We start from the raw sequence: 16,012 nt of genomic DNA, 5'->3' as shown, positions 1-16,012 counted from the left end.
ATCCAGCGGATGTATACGACATAATTTATGATGAGTACTATCATACGGAAATATATGAATTTTAAAAATTTAATTTTTGTAGTGATTTTTCAAACTTTAATTTCTTATCAGGTAGAGTCTTTGAGATCTGAAAGCTGCTTTTCGAAAAGGTATTCAAATAATGACGATTCAAACATTCTAAAATGTGATATTTACTTGAATAAAATTGATTTGATTTGCCAAAAGTTTGGAAGCAATTCAGGTTATAAATGCTAAATTACTGTCTGTATAGTAATGAAAAGATTGAATAAAACTAAAAATATATATATTGCATAAAATTACATTTCTAAATAAGACTTATGGTTCCAAGTTATAAAACTTTAGTAACTGACGTGAAAAAATGCCGAAATAAATTTAAATAAAGCGAAGCTGTTCGTTTCATATCGGAGAAATCTATTCCGTCGACATTTCAAGGATTTCCAAGTTTTCTTTCCAATTTAAAGTCAAGTAAAATACGACGCGAACATAAAACCCGTAGTGCCATTTTAAAATCGAACAAACATACTTGTTAAACTCGACTTGTTTGTACAAGTGAACACACTCACGCCGCACACATAAATCGGTTCATTGTGATTGGTCCATATTGGATTTCTTTTTAGTTTTGAGAAATATTTTTAAACCAAAGTTCCCACGGAATTAACACTTAAACTATCAAACCGTAATATTTACCGCAAATTCTTGACTACCGACCAATTGTATAAAAATGTTTTTTTGATTATATATTTTACTAGTGACTCCACCCGGCTTTGAACGCGTGCAATGCTGATCTAAATATAGTAGAGAACATCTAAATTATCAATTTCTTTACTATATTGTCCAATTGTTATATACAAAAAACTTCCTCACGAATCAGTCTATCTATTAAAATATATATACATACATAGGGACACATAGCGGTAAGCTGAGCTAAGACTTTCTTTTGTACTTTGTTAAAACATTTAAAGGTATGTTTTAATCAGTCGGTGTTAACGACTAACAGTTAGCTAATAAAATTTAAGACCCCGAAATTAAAGCCCAAAAATGAAAAAGAATTTTTTTCTCTAAGTATTTCAGATTAAACACTCAAACCACCCATCGTTCCTTTGGTCGTTGTTACTGGATATAATTGTGATTATAAAGTATTATAATAAGTGTGAAAGAATAATTCACTTGAACTATAATTTAAAAATTGAAAACTAAACCATGGGTGGCTTATTCAGTCCACCTTCTTGCCTACCTCAGCATAAAGACATTTCTATTGCAATCATTCCATACAAACAGCCATCAATTATATTCCCACAGCTAAAGTCTCTAATAATGGATCCCACGCCCTTAAGGAAATACGTCATTACGCGATAATAGCCGACACTCTTCCGCTCCCAGTTTGAACATCACACCCAGCCATGTTCAGTAAACAATGGTTTGTAATGTCGGCTAAGGTCAAACTTACTATTGCAAATGGACTGTTGTTTTTAATTCGGAAACATAAATAGATACATAACAGAATTTAACTTACCTCTTACCTAAGTATCATCATGTTATCTTTTTTTTCTTTTTAGCGGACCATCAAATGAACCACCTAATGATAAGTAATCACCAGCACCACCAGTATAGACTTTGGTGCTGTAAAAAGTAATAATCATTCACACGCTGCACCACCAAACTTGAAAAATAAGATGTACCTAAAGTTACATTGGCCCACTCATCCTAACGGAACACAACACTAATTATTGGTATTTGTTGTAGAATATCTGATGAATTGGTGGTACCTGACCAGGTGGGTTGGCTTATATATATATATAATATATATAGGTTGGTTAATACCAATAACACAAGTATCAAGCGGATTTATATTATACATAACAAGCTTTATAAACACCTTTTAAATTTCTTTCACAAAATATTTACAAAACAAATACCTATTATCATTGCGATCATTAAAATATTTATGACCTTATCTGTTACAGCGATATCTAGAACCGAGTTATAATAGAGCGGTTAGCTTCCCCAGAGGAGAGCTTTACCACGTTACATCAACACGATCCCACAGTCTCTCCGATTTGAGTCGATATCGTAATCGCAGTGGTTTTAGTGGAATCTCATGTAATTTATTTCTATTCTACAGGGACCATTCTAAACTTATACAGTAATCAGTGTTATGATATTGAACTCTAATAGACTTCTACAGACAAACAACCGATATATAATTTTATAGATATTACAAAAGTTATCCCAATCGAGTGGCGCCATCTATCGGTGCTAATAAAAGTTTTCATAGAATTCAATTATACGATTTAATCAGTGTTATGTAAAGTTAAACCATTCCCGCGCGCACTATTTGTAACAACAGTAATTAAATAAGACAAGTGCAAATTGTAAAATGCAATGAAAACGAGATAGGCGGCTATTCTGATACCATTCGTTATTCGTGTAACTATTTTGTTAATTAAATGAGAGTTGAAACATTATTTAATTGAGAAGTTTGTTGTTAACATCGAGTAACAAGTACTGGAATAAAATTATACCAAGAAAGACTTGCAAAAAAACTCATTGATTACTCTTTTACCGAATAGTAACAGATTTCGATGATACGTACAATTTGTTACAAGGATAGGGGGCTTTTGTATTTATACGCATAGGCCTGTAAAATTATGAAAAAGGCTTTATGCATATTCATCAAGGTCATTAAACCCTTCAATTATTATTTTATCACAAATCACCAATATTGTTGTGTTCTAGGTTTAGTTGATAATGCACTGTTGGTGTGATTATATGTATGTCAAACCTTCTAACAGGAACACAGACACAATTTCCAAAAAAAAAATGAAACATTTGACGTAGTGCCGATATGATGACATCTAGAAGCTTCATGTGATGAATATCAGTCTGTTCTTATATTATGAGGGTACAGCTCAGATCATTTCACGCATGACATTTTAATGAGTAAACCAATGCGTGTTTTCTCAAGCCGTCTTTTTTCTAATACTTTATACTAATATTATAAATGCGGATATATTGTTGTTACATATTCAATACACTTGGCTAAATCACTGCCCATAAGTGGTTTAGCCAAGTGTAGTGAAATATTTGATGAAATTTATTACGAAGCAACCTTGAACCCCAAGAGGACACATAGGCTTCTTTATTCTATAACTAAATAACGGATACAAGCAAAAACGTGGAAAACAACTAGTGATAAATGTTATACATTTTATTGTATATACATTTTATACACTATAATGCTGCGAGCACTCCATACTCCTTTAGTAAACAATCTGAGAACGTATATCCCATAAGGTTGTAATATGCTTTTAATTAAGTATTCGTCATAAAATTGAACACAAATAAAAACCCAGCACGCATATTGGTTTTATATACGAAGCACGTTTCGAAACAAATACGATCGTCTCGTTCGTTATAAAAGCGAATGAGATTATCTACGTGTTTCATGATAGACGCCCCTGGAGGCTTCAGCGAAATTCTTAGATCCACTGAAACATGAACTCTAATTATATTAGCACAAAGTTGATATTCGTGCGTGTACTTTGTTACTGATATTAATTCGCGCGTAGATGCAGTCCATTAGCTAGAGTCCTTAATATTCCCAAATACACGGAATAACCATATAATTGTAATGTAGGTCAAATGCAATGTATGGCATAAATCCAACTAGAGTTTTGAGTATTTAATTTAACAAAAAATAACCGACTTTAAATTTTGTGTTCAAATTTTAAATGGAAACAAATGAAAAAAGAATTTCTTTATCGATTCATAAATGTCACAGTTCTGAGGTGACTGCCATAAAATATACATGCAAATAGGTAACCTTCTGTTTTATATAGTGTATATGTATGTGTATAGGTGCTCATGTGTGTAAATACGTACGCTTCCTGAGTTGGAAGGATATTTCCGAAGATACAACGAGATACGTAATCGTGTAGCGCACATATAAATCTTACGCGAAATTTTTGTTTTTCTTTAGGGAGGTATATTTCCATTTGACATAATTTGAATTTGATGAGAAATTATGGCTGGATTTTTTTATTTCCAACCTTTTCTTCGAGTATTATTTGAAGCCAATTTCACTTTGATAAATTTTATATTTTTACAGCAATACTAATCTGAATGATCTCATAAAAAATAGAATCATAATATATTAAGAACTTACATAAATATATTAGTTACAATACAAGATAAACAGATTGAGAAGGTGACAGTAAGTGGTCAAACCTTTGATATATACATACTCGGTGGTAAGGCTTTGTGCAAGCCCGCCTGGGTAGGTACCACCCACTCATCAGATATTCTACCGCTAAACAATACTATGTACTGTTGTTGAAATGAATGAGCCAGTGTAACTACAGTCATGAGGACATAGCATCTTAGTTCCCAAAGTTGGTGGCGCATTTACGATGTAAGGAATAGTTAATATTTCTTACAGCGTCATTGTCTATGGGTGATGGTAACCACTTACCATCAGGTGGCCCATATGCTCGTCCGCCAACCTAAACCAAAAAAAAATATATACGTATATAGGAAATGGGTGGCAAGTTGGCGATGTCAGAGATACATCCAGAATAGGCCACCATTTCAAAGCTAAAATATTTTCAGTGTTCATACGAGGACACAACAACACCAGATAAATATTGCTGCTTGACGGTATATATGATGAGAGGGCGGTCTACCGTCTAGGTAGGTATGCACCGAGTGAGGTGTGAGGTTTATACTTTGTAATCGACAATTTATGAGACTAAATTTCATGTAAATATTCCACCCGTTCGGAATATTTATTGTCAAGAGGAGATGGAGCAACTCATTACTCTTATTCAACTCTACAAATTTTCATACACTGAGATACAGTGTATAACATTATATACTATATCCCAAGTTATAATCACGTATTCGGAGAGATAGTCCAGACGGGAGATCAGTGTATTAGGTTGTCAGTGAACGCTTTACAACCGTTATATAACATGATTGCGTAAAATATGTGTTATATCACTAAAGTGTGTATGGAAAATATAACTATACAAAATTATATTAGTTGTTTTCAAAGTTAGTCATAGTACATTTTTTTTAATATAATAAAATACGATCAATCAATTTATTTTTATTTAATTTTTTATCTTTATCAATTAAATAAAATTTTCTATCCTACTAATAATTAAAATTACTTTAAGCGGCCGTTTAACAAAGTTTAAAGCGTCCTCGCATACACAGGTTGATTCACTTTCAAGGATGTTTTATGAAAAATGTATTTTTCGATACGGAAAAACGCAATGACATTCAATTCGTGATTGTTGGAGATAATGTTAAATGAACTTCAATCCAAACTGTTTGATATACTTTATGAAGGTTAAATATTTATGTATAACAAGTTAAGCGATCCCGTGAATTCAATTCTTCCTCCGCATTACGTGGAAGAAAGGAATAAATGTTGTTTTAGCGAAAAACAGAAAACATTAAAGGAAGCCATAAACATTTCACAAGAGAGGTGAGAAGTGAGTTGTGACAGAATAGCGACCTACCTGAGGTGTTTAGTGGACACGTGTCGTATCATATAGATATTGTGTTTAAGGTCTGAAAATATGTCTGAGACGTGAAAACGTGCGTGTGATTGGTCTTAACTTTCTAGACTTATTATTTTATATTTAATCTTCAAGATTAAATAATAGAAGTAGTAGTATTTAATTGTTGACTATTCAAAAACGCTTCATTGTAAAGTTTACTTGAATAAAATTGATTTGATTTGATTTGATTTATTCTATAAACCTAGGTCACGAACTTGGCATTATGGTCTCATTGTGACAATAAATTATACAAATTTCAGTTACGTGCTAGATATTGTATGACAGTTGACTGTTTTAAATATATATAATTTTTTATCATATTATATAAAGTATTTTCATTTCTTTAATAGTTTTCTTAAAGTTATCTATTGTATATTAATTAGCTAGGCTGAATTAGAAATATTATATTTCATTTTATATATTTTCAACTATTTTTAATTAAGATACTTGTGTTCTATCCACTGGGTAAACTACCGTAAACAAGTACACTGTAAGAAATTCTACCATCACCAATGCGCCATCAACCTTTGACACTAAAATGTTTCGACCCTTGTACTTGTAGTTACACTGGCTCGCTCACCCTTTAAATCTGAACACAAGTATACTGGGTACGGCTCTTTGGCGGTAGAATATAGGACGAGTAGGTGCTACCTGCCCAAACACGTTTGCACAAAGCCTTGCCACCACGTTTAGAATTGAATTAACGCCATTTAGGCTCAGAATGTTTTAATGATATCAAACTCGTCATCTGAAATAGACTTTAAAATTAAATTTCTTACAGAACCCACTTTCATCGCTTTCGCCGAAATTAAACATTACGGTGACCTGGTGAAAGACTGCGTTGGGGCCACTAAACGTGTTAATTTAAAATATACTGTTCTATTAGACGTCGCCGTTCGCGTAACTTTAAAACTCAAAAGTATGATTCCCCCATTATATGGTTGACATGTCTGTGTAATTAAAAAACAATTTATATTTATAGTGTATTTATTTTTAAATGAACATGAAAAATAATATCCCGATTTTAATAAAACAAACGCTTTACTCCCCTATAACGCTACTATGGGCGGAGACCTCTCGCTGCCGAACGTTATAAACGCCATGCTCGGTAGCGAGATGAGCTGGTTAGAGATGTTCTCCTTCTGTGAAAGTGTCATGTCGCAGAAGGAAGACGCGGAGCGGGAGCGGGAAAATAATGCTGCCGCTGACTCGCTCCGCAGAAGACGACCGGGGAGGAAAAAATGGCGCTACGCGCACTTCTCCCCCCGCCTCGATAGGCGCCATCGGACCGGGGGGGGGTCCCAATACCCCGGGAATCCCCCCTAGGTGTTGGAGGCTCGCATAAGCGAGCAGACCGTCAGGGCGTAACGGTAGCATTCGTAAGCGATTCCGTGGCGACCGCCGAAAGACGGAGAGGGTACCGCTGGTTTTTAGAAGGTAAACCGTACTTACTACTTGGATGGGTACATGGACTCCCTCGGCGTCCAGGGCTCCGGAGAGTCCTACATAGCCCCCAACTTTCCATCACGTCGAGGAACCGCGTAATGCGTTTTTCCAGCGACAAAAAAAAGTTTACTACAGTACAAATGAACAAAAAAAGACAAAAAGTCTAAAAATCGTATTTATGTGATCTATTACGTCAATAATCCCTTGTCATTTTTTGTCTTATTATTACATGTTACATTTATTATATATGTATTTGCTCTTTTATTTTTATATAGCGAAGCATATGCCAAGTGCGTCTGGATAGCTACCAACCGCATATTAAATATTCTATCCACAAAAAGCAATACACAGTATTTTAGTGTATAAGTTTGAAGGGTAAGGTAGCTTGTAAAGAGTAAAGTTAAAAGATTATTCAAAGTTATAGCCTCGAGGTCCAAGTATTCAGGTCCTGGTGTAATATAACTCTTGAGTGATACAAATTGATACCAATATTCATAATAGTAGCGACCTGCCCTGGCTTTGCTTCGGGTGCAATGCTATGAGAGAAACACACACAGTAGAAGCTTCTAAAATTATAAGTGTTTCTTTACGATATTGTCCATGTATTATACATAAAAATTATCGATTCTCTTCATCTATTAAAAAAATCGCATCAAAATCCGTTGCGTAGTTTTAAAGATTTAAGCATACGTATATGTAGGGACAGAAAAAGCGACTTTGTTTTATACTATGTAGTGATAACGATGATAATGATTTGGATGTTAATCTGGTTTCGTGGCCTCCGATAGCAATTATTTCGCTAAATTAAATACTATCCCGTTTTAACAAAGCCTCGCCCACTGCGTTAATCCGTAAAGAAAGTGTTTGTATAGATTTTAATTGGTTTAATAAATTAACTGAGCCCATTTAACGTTAAAAGACAACCGTCTAGCTGCCGGCCGCAACTTTGCGTGGAATTAGTAGATTATTTTACACTGCGGAGATGATTACGATTCTTTAATTACAAGAAAGAGCTAAAATTTCCCAGTGGTTAGAACGCGTGAATTTTAACCGATGATTGCAGATTCAAATCCAGGCAAGCACCACTATATATATGTGCATAATTTGTGTTTATAATACATCTCGAGCTTGGCGGTGAAGAAAAACATCGTGAGTAAACCTGCATGTATCTAATTTCATCGAAATTCTGTCATATGTGCATTCCACCAACCTGCATTGGAACAGCGTGGTGGAATATGTTCCAAACCCTCTCCTTAATGGAAGGGGAGGACTTATCCCAGCAGTGGGAAATTTACAGCCTGTTACTTTACTTTAATTACAAGAGCTGTTCTTTAGTTATTAGATCACAACCTGGATTCAAATAGGTACTAGATTCGGTCAATAAAAAGTTATTTTATAGTTTCAGTTACAGAGATAAGTCAAAATTTGGATATGTATAACCCCGTGCCTCGGAAAGCACGTAAAGTCCTAGTCCTCTTTTGCCGTCGTATCAAATTGTGATGGTAAGGGATTTGTGCGTGTTTGTGTTTGCACACACACTTGTGCAATTTAGTAGGTAATTGGCTAATGTCTATTAAAAAACCGAAACTTTACACTTTGTATGGAAGTGTAATTATAGTGAAAGTATCAGTTGGATAAAAGCATCCTCTGATCTAACGCCCGGAGCTCATTAAGCCGCGCTGCTGTAACGCGGTTTGGTGGATACATGTGGTAAACTTTATTCGCAATGCTTACCGAGGGCACGAGATTCACATTCAGTATATAAATCTGAATAAAGTTCTCTCTCTAGTGTGGTGGAATGTGTTACGAACCCTCACCTGGATGGGAGAAGAAGCCTTAGCCCAGCTGTGGGAAATTCACTTTACTTTACTTTACAGTACCGAAGTTTTCTTAGATTTCAAAATCAAAATCAAAATAAACTTTATTCAAGTAGGCTTTTGAATTTGAAGTTGCGACGAGCGTCTAAAAGGTAGCCAAGTTAAACTAAGCCGGTATGTAAAAATAAAAAATTCTACCCCGTATTGATAAATGTTCCTAAATGCATTGATTATTACAATAATCATATTTTTGGGGAAAGTTACTCTAAGATTTCATTATTTTAAAAATATGCAGACGAGTTGATAGCCTCCTCCCTTTTTGAAGTCGGTGGAAAAGATTGGTTTGTATATTTTTATGCAGTACCTTACTTAGTGATAGCACTGCCATCTCGTGTCGACTTTCTGAAGTTCGTTGTGGTTTTTGTGTTTATCATTTGCCTACTTGCCACAAGGTGGCGTAGTATACGATAAAATAAAAAGTGTCAACAGAGGGCATTCAAAGTTAGCGTTTTAGACAAAAATAAAATATGAAGTTGAGTAGTAAATATTAATAATAAATATATTAATTTAGGTTAAATAAGTTTTTAATTTAAGTTTTAAGAATTTATTTGTACCTACAAGCCAGTATATATACTTTTGGAAAAAAACATTTTGTGCCTCATGCACTAAATATTCAAAGCCTGCTTATATGAGTTTTACTATTTTCATGTAAATTTAATGTTCTTCTGACATTCTACGATCGTGTTTTGTAGTGAGTTTCAGCTTTGTTCTTACAGAGTAGTTCATCTTTCTAGTTGTTTTCTTTACGACTACATATCGAGTGTAAGCTGAGAATAAACTCGTGAATTCTACAAAGCAGAGCTGTTATCGCAAGACCCACCATAGCTAATACCTTGTCACACCAATCGCTAGGTCTTCAGCTACGGGAAATATTCTTGACCTCAATATACACTATAGTAACAGCCTGTTAATTTCCCACTGCTGTGCTAAGACCTCAAGGGAGAGCCTTTTAGGAGAAGGTTAGGAGCATTTTCCACCACGCTGCTCAAATACGGATTGATGTACCGCAGAAAAACTATTACGGTAAACTGGATACTGGCGGGCAATGTGACAAAGACTTACAAAATATATTATATGATGTCAGTTCTATTTGTCAGTTTTTAGACATTTTTTTATTCAGGATCATATAATAAATTATGACAGCAATAATTTTGCATACTGGAGAAATAACTTAGAAAAATTCAACCAAACTGCATTAAGTTTTAGGAATAGTAAGACATATTATTACTTAAAAACAAAAGTAAAATATAATTGCCATAAAGTGGCTCTACTTACGTATTATTAACAAAACTCGTCACCGCCTCGGGATAAGTAATTTAATCAAAGTATGGGACATAAACGACACAATACATTCATTGTGATATCGTCAAAGAAAATGTACCAAATTAACATTATTCTGTAATAATGAAAGAGAAATTGTATGTCTGTTTATGGCTTCGGAATATTATATTGAATTTGGGTTGCTAATTGTTTATTCAGATATAGATTATAATAATAAAATTTAATTTTTATTGTGAGTGGAATATACTTTGAATATGGTGGGTTAAAGTTTTATAAAATTCTGTAAAATGAAGATTCGAAAGTCCTTTGCAAATACATACTGAAAAAAAAAGTAGATTAATTGATTGACTGTCATCTAAATATATAATGGGTGGAATGAAAGTATATCATTCACAATGACAATAAGAATAATACAGAAATTTTATGGTGATGTCTGTCAGAATGATTTCCGTTCTGATGATGGAGACTATCCAATTGCGGAACATATGTATTTGTAATGCAATTAATATATGCAAACAAAATACCCATTTTCTTATAATCGATAGAACCGTAATCGGAAAGTTAAAAGTGGTATTATTTTAGCTTTCCGAGAGACCAATAGGATTTCTGTGCTTTCTGAGAGACTGAGGTAAACATTTCTAACTTCCAATCTTCGATCCGCTTCTAAAGATTATTTTTTTGCTAGAAACACTCAGTAGTTTTATATTGAAATTGAAGTTCTGAACACGGGGCGTGGCTCTAAGTGGTGTCATTACAAGCGCCTACATATTAATATGTGTACCGATTGTATTTTGGATACAACAACATCCTGTAAATAAGGCTAAGGTCTCCTCTCCCTTTGAGGAGAATGTTTGGCATTTTACCACGATGTTCCAATGCGGGTGGAATACAAATGTGGTAGGAATCTGTGAAATTAGACACATGCAGGTTGTTGGAGCAGGGGATGAACTATAAACACAAATTAAACACATGAATTCAATGGTGTTTGCCTGGATTTGAAACCGCAATCATCGGTTAAGAGGCACGTGTTCAAATCACTGGGCCATATCGGCTTGGTTGTATTTTGGATAACAATATTCTTAAGAACATTTTACCGATGTCAACTTTCGTGTATTATTTTTCTCATAACATTATTTCCACATTGTGTAGCGTGGGCGACGTTCACTCATAGCGTGAAGACTGAATGAAAATATGAAAGGTTTAATAATAGCTTAATGGAGAGCAAAAATGTATATTTGTATAAATAGAGCAGAAGAAAAAAACATTAGGTCGTTTACTGACTCGCAACAATTGAGGATAGTCAAAAACTTTCCCTCTTTACTATGATTCTTGGAATAATCTATTATTCTTATTTTTTTGATAATATATTTACTTTTGTAAATGGGAAAGTAACTCTATTTGTCTGTCTTTTGGTTGCTTTTTCAAATCTTCACCACTGAACTTCATTTGATGGAATTTAACACGAAGCTACCTTAACCTCTAGGAAACGAAATATGCCCTAAAATTCGAGCGTAACCGTGGACGACAACTACTAATCTATACTTTCTTTTTTTAGAATTATATGACCAGTAGTCGGTTACAAATTCGACTTTTTCGTGAGTATTTATATTTTGACGAGATTTTATTTAAATTGCAACCTCTGTTTGTTTAGGACGAGTCTTGCAAGCTGAATACGATCTCTCTCTGATCTCACAGAGTTGAGATTTTATATATTGGTTTAGTTCTGATGACAAAGTTTTATATGGTAAATTCTGATCCTAATTCTATACTCTGATTATACTGACAGTGACACTACTTACTCCGACGGCTTTTTTATGGTATAGGTTGGCGGACGAGCATATGGGCCACCTGATGGCAAGTGGTCACCATTACCCATAGACAATGAAGCTCTAAGAAATATTAACTATGCCTTACATCGACAATGTGCCACCAACCTTGGGAACTAAGATGTAATGTCCCTTGTGCCTGTAGTTACACTGGCTCACTCACCTTCAGACCGGAACACAACAATACTGAGTACTGTTATTTGGCGGTAGAATAACTGATGAGTGGGTGGTACCTACCCAGACGGGCTTGCCCAAAGCGCTACCACCAAGTAACTTTACGCGAAACTTTATTTATAAAAGCATTTATTCTCTTAATTTATTTTAAATTTGCATTGTCATAATTTTACTTTAAATAAATGCATTATGTACATCGAAATTGGTGCAATATCAAAAATACCCACATAGATAAGAAGTATAAAGCTTTAAGAAACTATATAAGACACATGACAGTCTGTGAGCAAGTATTGCTGATTGCAAATTTATTTAAATATATTTTTCGGAGAAACAAGCAAAGCAAACAACAGGAAAGACCTCGAGAAGCGAAAGTCTCTTTGTAGGCAATTATTTTTATAGTTGCTGTAGCCACGGCGACGTATTCAAATTATTGAGGTATGCTGATAATATTATACGTGAATTCAGCCCTGTATACATTCAACAAAAAAATGTACTACAAAGGATAGAAAATTAATCATCCTTAAATATATTATGAGCTGTCAATTCATGTTTCATGGTTCAAATGAGTCTCAACTTTGTATGGGTGAAACTCATACAAATTAACAGACCGCTTTATCACCCATGTAAAAATTAATTTATCAAATATCCTTTTTTAAGGGGAAGCTTACTAAAAAACCTAATGGAGGTCATTTTTGTTGTTTTCATTCTATTATAAACTAAAAAAGATCACTTGAATAATTTATATGCAAAATTTTAATTGGCCACAACAACACAGCATCGTTACACTGAAATTTCGGACAAAAAGTCTAAATTTATTTCCAACACGAATACAGCAATAAAGAGATCTATAAATTCATGAAATTGAATTTCGCCGTCCATTTCAGATACCACAAGCCGCAATAAATCCTGGAGCACGACTTCTAACCTTCATTTTTAATTGTATGGTTTCAAATTAACTGTCCAAACAATTGATTATGGATTTGAGTAAGAGTTTTTAAGTACGACATTATTTCTACAGATTATACTGGTAGCACGTATTTATGCCAGTCCCAAGGTTGATGGTTGGCAACTCAAATACAACCAGCAAATTGCCAGAAATTTGCAAACAAAATATCCAATTTTTAATTGGGTATTTCGTTTTCCGAACTGCTGACTCTAGAATTTGTTGAAGAAGATGTTACAGCAATGTTATAAAGTTAAGCTATGTGATCGGGGAATAGAGAATTCTTCGGAAAGTTGTAATACCTCGTTTAAAGTGTTAATATTGAATGCTGTGAACTATGAACAACATTTTAATCGCATGTTTTTTTATTTATTTTTTATTTACATTTTCTTGTAATACATAATTTTTAAGTATCTAACTAAAAAGATTTTTCGTTCAATTGATGTTTGACTTAACTAAAGGAGGCTTTTGTATAATATGAATAGTTGGGCGGCAAATAGTCAATTCATCATTGCCCATAGATGTTGCCGCTGTAAGAAATACTAACCATTCTTTACATCGCCAATGCGCTACCAACCTTGGGAACTAGGATGGTCTGACTCTTGTTGCTATAGTTACACTAGCTGACTTATCCTTTAAACAGTTATTACGGTTGTAGTCTAGTTGATCAAAGCCACGGGTGACTACTAGTTTAAAACAAAGGGTCAGACAAACGACCAATTTCAAAAAAATCCAATCTCTTTCAATCAACTTAGGGATTGTTTCACGTTCATAAATTGTCTGGGTATAATTCAATTTGCTGATAAAGTTTTTTCAAGATAAAATAACATGTTATTTTCGGAGACCCTTGCGCGCGTTTTCCATTAGTTTACTTTGAAGGCATCTGCTTCTGACACACATTTCCTTGGCCGCTATTAATGATATGACAAAACTAACGAAATTTGGTTCAGTTATTTGCCTAGAAATAGAAAATGGATTATATAGCTTGTTGATTTACATCAAATTGAAAATGCAACATTTTTGCTCAACTCCAATTTGATGGCTTAACAGGTTATACTCATTTTCATTAATAGGTTTAACATACATAGTGATATATGCAGATTTCCTAGTATTTCCTATACCAACGATAAGAAAATGTGTTGAACACAATTGTGCGTCCCGAATCGAACAATAACGAGTTCCGGCCAAGGTCCCTGTACTATCTTACTGGGTAGGAAATAGATACGGATCTAACGTCGCTGTCACCCTTTTATCACCATACCTATGAATAAATGAATATTGTTCTCGAATGTTCTTTGAATATTTCCAATATTCAATTATATTAAAAGAAGTATTTGCTCGTAACACAAGGAGAATAATACTCAAGGACTCTCATATTCGAATGAAACGATACAATAGGTTGAATGTCCTGTCCGTAACACCATTTAAACAATACAAGAGAGAAACCATTTCTCAATAGGAAATGAAAAGAACGGATGTCGTCTCTGCTAAAGCAAAAAGTGCCTCGCGATGGAACAAATGAATGTAATCTACGCCATTTTCACATTGTCTCCAAATGGTTTGGAGTGCCGACTCGTGACAGTTTCATTATTAACTGGCTTAAAAAAATAACGTTTAAACCGAAAGTACGTTTCTTTTATTCTAGTAACATATACTTGTGTGTGTGTGCCACATCTTTAGTGGAATGGTGAATCGTTACCAACGATTGCAGGTTCAAAACCGTGCAAGCTCGACCTCTGAAATTTCACTTGGCTTGTTCGTGTTCATGATTGACTCGTTCTCGAATCGTGGACAAAGTCGAGAAGACTAAATGTGTCGGATAAAAGTTGTAGTAAGTTTAAAAAAAAATAGTATCAATCAACCAGCCTTGGAAGTGAATGCTGGTATAGAGCAAATTGTATGCTTAATTAACTGCTTTTCTTTGACGTTTTTGTTTCCGTTTGTTTTCTCTACTTTAACTGTCAATATTCAAATAAATTATGATGAAAAAATGCCTGAAATACTGATCTAGTCATTCTATATTTTCGTCGACTAGAAAAACAACAAAAATATTATTTTTTTGCGCATAAAAATACTTAGTAATTTTTTGATAACGATAGTAATGATCTTCTTCGACAATAATGATAGAGGCTACAGGATAGCCTAGCTTATACTGGCGTGCGAAAAGCTGTCGAGGTTGGGTGAGTTGGACCATGGAGGGAACCCATGTACGATAAGCGTGGACGCCATGAGAATCTGACTGCTATATATTTTTATTTATATATTATTTATTATAGTTTATATATGATCTAGTCATTCTATATTTTCGTCGACTAGAAAAACAACAAATTTATTATTTTTTTGCGCATAAAAATACTTAGTAATTTTTTGATAACGATAGTAATGATCTTCTTCGACAATAATGATAGAGGCTACAGGATAGCCTAGCTTATACTGGCGTGCGAAAAGCTGTCGAGGTTGGGTGAGTTGGACCATGGAGGGAACCCATGTACGATAAGCGTGGACGCCATGAGAATCGGCTATCAAAAAGGTGACATTGCAGTCCGCTATGGCTGCCTGTTAGCCTCGAAAAAACACGAGGTCATCGTATATGAGGATAGGGGGGAAACCTGAGTTTCCTGAAACCAGAGGTCACAACACCTTTCCCTACCACAAAGCCGGCCACCATCGAGTCCCAATTAAGAGAATCTGAGCGCTTGCAGTTAAAAATAGCGGCGCAGAGAACAGCCCAGGCCCCGAAGAGCCCTCGGGACAGACGGCCGAGTCCTGGACCCACAGTGGCGGCGGTGACATGTTTAATCCGCGATCTGGTATCTCCAAGGAACAAGACGTCGCACTCACTTCAATCAGACCCTGGCCCGTCGGGATCATCGAGTA

The sequence above is a fragment of the Vanessa cardui genome, chromosome 24, assembly GCF_905220365.1.
Source record: "Vanessa cardui chromosome 24, ilVanCard2.1, whole genome shotgun sequence".
NCBI lineage: Eukaryota > Metazoa > Arthropoda > Insecta > Lepidoptera > Nymphalidae > Vanessa > Vanessa cardui.
Note: the sequence above shows the minus strand (reverse complement) of the source record.